We start from the raw sequence: 5881 nt of genomic DNA, 5'->3' as shown, positions 1-5881 counted from the left end.
TGTGGTTTGAAGTCTACTTTATTTTATTTTTTTATTTTTTTTACTTTTGATTTTTACACAACACATATGCTTTTCAGCACTTACTTATTCAATCTACAAATAAAATGGATTAAATTGATGAAATTGTGGTGTGGTTTCTTTTGCAGTACGTACAGTCAAATCAATTATATCCATGAATATGTTACTATATATTCAATATGTAAGCCCTTCAAAATAGAGAATGGGTGAAACATCGTAATGATTCAAAAGCCCTGACTAAACACAACATTACTTCTGCCTGGTGTTTGTCTAATTTAATGATTACACTGGTACACTAACGTCAAAACAACATTACTCTGGCAGTGTTGGTTAGTGCTGAAGGCAAAGCTCTTCCAAGTGTTAAGGCTGCTAAATGTAGCTTCATGTCTGCTTCATGTCAGTGGAGGCTGGTGGAGGTAGAAATCGGAGGCTCATTGTGAAGCATGGAATGGAACGACGATACCGTTCATTACAATGAGCCTCCCGATTTCTACCTCCACCAGCCTCCACTGCTGTATGTACTGTCGCTATATGTACTGTATGCTATATATAGCATGCTGTAAACATCACCTGACCCCCATAAACACATCCACAGTTCTAGTCAGGCATTGACAAAGACGGCTATGCATGGGCACTCCTATACGTGCTGACTCAGCAGCCACATTCCACACCCCGGCGAGGCCTTAATTGGGTTGGAGGCTCAGGCTTCAGTGCACTGCGCTTTACATCAGAGCAGACATCTTAAGGATCATTTACTATGCTTCCTCTCATAACAGAGAGGTGTAAAAAGAATAGATGGAGAGAAGGAGGCAGGGAGGGAGGCAGGGAAGGAGGGAGGGAGGGAGAGACGGAGGGAAGAAGAGAAGTCGGGAGAGAGGGAGGGAAGGAGAGATAGAGAGGAAGGGAGGGAGGGAGAGAAGTAGGGAGAGAGGGAGGGAAGGAGAGATAGAGGGAGAGAGGAAGGGAGGGAGGGAATGAAGGGAGCGAGAGGGAGGGAGGGAGGGAGGGAGAGAGAGGGAGAACAAGGGAGGACAGACGACAGCGGGGTAACAAGCTTGGAGGAGAGGAGATGTGGGCTTGTTGGAGGCTTAGTTCCCCTGTGTTCTCTGGAGAGAGGCCCAGTCTCTGACATGTGTTTCTGTTTATTAATGAGGCTGCAGGCGCTGTCAGGGAGTGAGTGATGAATGCACTCAGAGACCTCGCAAGCTATCACACCCCAAGTCTTCCCTTCTCAGCCTCTCAGTCTGTCTGACTGTCTGTCTGTCTGCTTGTCTGTCTGTCTGTTTCTCTGTCTGTCTGACTGCCTGTTACTTTGCTTGTCTGTCTGTCTCTCTGTCTGTCTGTCTCTCTGGCTGTCTGTCTCTCTGGCTGGCTGGCTGTCTGTCTCTCTGCCTGTCTGTCTCTCTGTCTGCCAGTCTGTCTGTCTGTCTGTCTCTCTATGCCTAGCATGACTCCAATCCGTCACACACACACACACACACACACACACACACACACCAGTGCCTGACCCTCAGCAAGCCATAAATCTCACTTCAAGGGCGAGAGCAGCGCCGAGAACAGGATATGAGAACGTGTCCCTCTTAAACCTCCCAGCCAGATGAGAACAAAGGTAGAGAATGTTCTCCCCAGTTAGCAAAACCAGATGCCCCCTCAAACACACACACACACACACACACACACACACACACACACACGTTGGGAACACATGAAGCCAAGGCCTGGGCAACAAACCCTCTCTCTTATCTTCTCTTGCTCCTGAAGCTTTCTCCCCTGTTGTCTCCTCTGCCCATCTCTGGTTTCCAGCCTCTCCCTCTCTTTCTATCCTCCTGCTATCTCTCCTTGTTAGTCTCTGTCTCCATCTCCTTATCTTCTTCTTCCTGTCACTCTTCTCTATCTCTCTCCTGTATGGTCTCGCAGACCTACTCCTCATCCCTGGTCTCAGACACACACACACACACACACACACACACACACACACACATCCAGACAGACAAACAAACAAACAAACAACACACACACACACACACACACACACACACACACACACACACACCACACACACACACGGACATACCCAGACAGACACAGACAGACACAGACACACACACACATATACACACTCAGACAGGATTATGCCACTCTTACAAAGTAGATCCTCTCAGGTAAGCACTGCCAGTACCCTCTGGCCATGTAACACAACAGACAGTGCTTTCATGGTCAGGCACTGACTGTGTGTGTGTGTGTGTGTGTGTGTGTGTGTGTGTGTGTGTGTGTGTGTGTGTGAGAGAGAGACAGTGAGGTCACGGGCCAAGGTTGCCTACCTGATCCGCTCTGAAGGCAATCGGCCTGCGAGTGCATTAAGAGATTGGGGGAGGGGCGCCGGGGCTTGACTTAAAGACACACACCTAAGCCTCCTCCACCTGACTGCGCTACATAGCAGCTATGTCTACTGGCTCGGTGTGTGTCTGTGTGTGTGTGTGTGTGCGTGTGTGCGTGCGTGTGTGCGTGCGTACTCATGTGTCAGTGCTTAAAACTGTTACTTTATATATACACTCACTGAACACTTTACGAGGAACACCTGTACACCTTCTCATGGTGGAGGTGGTGGAATGGTGTGGGGAATGTTTTCTTGGCACACTTTGGGCCCATAAATATCATCGATTGAATGCCACAGCCTATTTGAGAACGGGAGATTCACAGCTTGAAAGTGCACCTGAAAAATCTGCAGGAATTGTGTGACGCAATATCATGTCATCATGGACCAGAATCTCAAAGGAATGTTTCCAACAACTTGTGGAATCAATACCACGAAGAATTGAGGCTGTTTTGAGAGCAAAGGGGGGCCCTACCCAGTATTAGTATAGTGTTCCTAATAAAGTGGTCTATATATATATATATATATATATATCTATATATATCTATTATGTTATTATGTTATATATATATTATGTTATTATACTATATTATATATATGTGTGTGTGTGTGTGTGTGTGTATGTGTGTGTGTGTGTGTGTGTGTGTGTGTGTGTGTGTGTGTGTGTGTGTGTGTGTGTGTGTATGTGTGTATAGCCACCCGTCCTGTCATCCGTGGATAAGCTCTGCCACCCCAATGTCCGATGGAGCACGTCCCTGTCCTTGGTTACCCTCTCCCGCCCTCGAGCCCCGCTGTCTGCCAGCTGGGTACCAGAAAGGGGACACACACAGAGAGAGAGAGAGAGAGAGAGAGAGAGAGAGAGAGAGAGAGAGAGAGTGAAAGATGAAAGGAGACAGAGACAGACAGACAGTGGGGGAGGGGGGAGGGGGGAGGGGGGGGGGCAGAACTGATGTGCCCGATCACCTTCAAGCCATCCTCCACAGCCTGTCTCCATTTAGCATAGTCATCTTCTTCTACCGTTTCATTTCCGAGACACCAGCAACAAGCAACAAACACCACACTGTCTGTACAGTACGTAGCTCGGGGGCTAACAGGTGAATGCTAAGTCTACGGTATGCTGTCAGATCCAATAGTGTTCTACAGTATATGGCATTCTATTCAGCTATCCATGTTGATACCACAGAGAGGTTTCCAGACTTACAACACGAAAGCAAAGTGAGAAAGGCTAACCCTCCTTAGGGTAGCTCGTGGTAAATAGTCAGAAACTAGGACCTAGCCTATTGTAGGACCGCTGACTGTGTCAACAATGGCATATGCTGATAACCACTGTATTGTCACTTGAAATGAGTATTGATGGAATATGCTGTGATGCCTGATTATTTGAATGGCCTGACATGATCGTAAATTGATTTGATTGGTTTTTGAATTGACTGAGTCTTGTTTTCCTGTTGAACATTTCCTGTGAGGAGATGCTGTTGATGCTAAGCTACCGTTAGCCGGTGTGATGCTGTTGATGCTAAGCTACCGTTAGCCGGTGTGATGCTGTTGATGCTAAGCTACCGTTAGCCGGTGTGATGCTGTTGATGCTAAGCTACCGTTAGCCGGTGTGATGCTGTTGATGCTAAGCTACCGTTAGCCGGTGTGATGCTGTTGATGCTAAGCTACCGTTAGCCGGTGTGGTCACCTTCAGTTGTAGCGACTTAGCGATGGCACCTACAGCATAGGCCACTTCCTGCTGTTTTCTAAATGGGAATCTTCTAACACTGTACATCAACACCAGATAATCTCCTTACGGTTGGATCTGTTGACCAACAACAGCAAACTCTTACTCAGTCGCTTCATGTTCATCTCAGGGGCCATAATATCCTGCTACTGAAAAAAAACTAAAAAGAGTTTGATAGATACAGTACTTACTGAAGTCCATTAGACATGCATTCTTCAGCTCGCTCTAAAGCTTTATTCAAAATCAGGGGAGGCTGGTGGAAAGACGGTAATGCATGGAATGGAATGAATCACAAGTGGTTAATAGGGAATGCTGCAAAGTAAAGTTATGGTGTTAAGAACTGTAATCTTCTGTACCCAGCACAAGGTAATTACACTGATAGCCGATTGTATATTGAACAATGCACTGTGGCATGTAAAATCAACTGTTCATTTCTTCTATGAAAGTCCAACTAGGGACTGACGTTGAAAATAAGCACAGGCTTAAAGCATGATGGTGCAATGCACCTGACTCTTTGCCGATGATTGGCTGACACGCCAACCAACCAGCCCCCTGCGTGCTACTCGGCTAGCCAATTACAGGCGTGAGAGACGACTAAGTGCAACAAGACCGTGGGGAGGGGCAGGGCTACTTCACAAGAGAGCAATCTCATTGGATAAACTATTATTATTAACTCACAGCATCCTCCAGATTGTTTGTAATGAGCACTTTGACCATAGGAATGTCATTTCTATTTCTATGACCATGATAACCAACCAGTGTGACTTCAAGCCCTGGTCTCCCCTAGTGAATGCCTTTTACAGATATGCAACGCAGCAGACACATCTTGGACTAGGGACTTGTTGACACACTACTCTATGCTGACCCCAGGTCACTGCAAGACTATCTTATAGGTCAGAGGTCATCAGACTCTAAAAGTGATCATACCGGAAGGTCATTAGAATCTCAGGCATGTATCTGAGGGGGTCATCAGAGTCTTACCCTATCAGGATCAACCTCTTGGTCTTGGGGAATGACTGCCCTACTGTAGGATGATGACATGATGTACTGTAGACCACAGGCAGGGCCGGTCCTAGTGTCCTGGGGGCCCTAGACGAGAGCATGGATGTGCCCCCCCCCCCCCCACCCCCCACGAACTTCGTTAGGACAGAGGGGGAAGGTCTGGAGCTTTTTTTGATTTCTCAAATACCTGAAATAGATTTCCTGCAATCTAGACCCCACTCTACACGCCACTCCCTACTCCACAACAACAATAAACAGGATGTATTTTCCCCAAAAGATAAACATGTTATTGTCTATAACTGTAACAGGAACAAAAACACACAAAAGGTATTGCACTTGAACGTCGCATGTAACCTGCACCCATCCCCCACGACGTCACACCACATCTGTGTGCAAGTTGCATGAGCACCTGAACTAGCGAACTATTGCCTGATAACAAAAAAAATACAACATTTACATTTTTATTTAAAAAAAATAATATAATAATACAAAAAAAATTGTGTGTGTTTTGCGGTTCCCTTTTGACATTCTGGGGCCCTAGGTGTCGCCTATTCGGCCTCTGTGCCAGACTGGGCCGGGCCTGACCTCAGGAAACACATACAGTACCACAGGAAGAGCCAACCGCTCCGCCTGTTCCCAGAACTACAGTACTGCCACTCCCTAGGTCTGTGGGTGCTATTAGCATAATCGCTAATGGAGTGAAGTGAACTCATGTTTGCTTTCACACACCACCTCAATGCATTCATCCGTCCATCCAGAAACAC

This window comes from Argentina silus (genome assembly GCF_951799395.1).
Source record: "Argentina silus genome assembly, chromosome: 6".
In the NCBI taxonomy this organism is placed as follows: Eukaryota; Metazoa; Chordata; class Actinopteri; order Argentiniformes; family Argentinidae; genus Argentina; species Argentina silus.
This window is presented reverse-complemented; position numbering follows the sequence as displayed.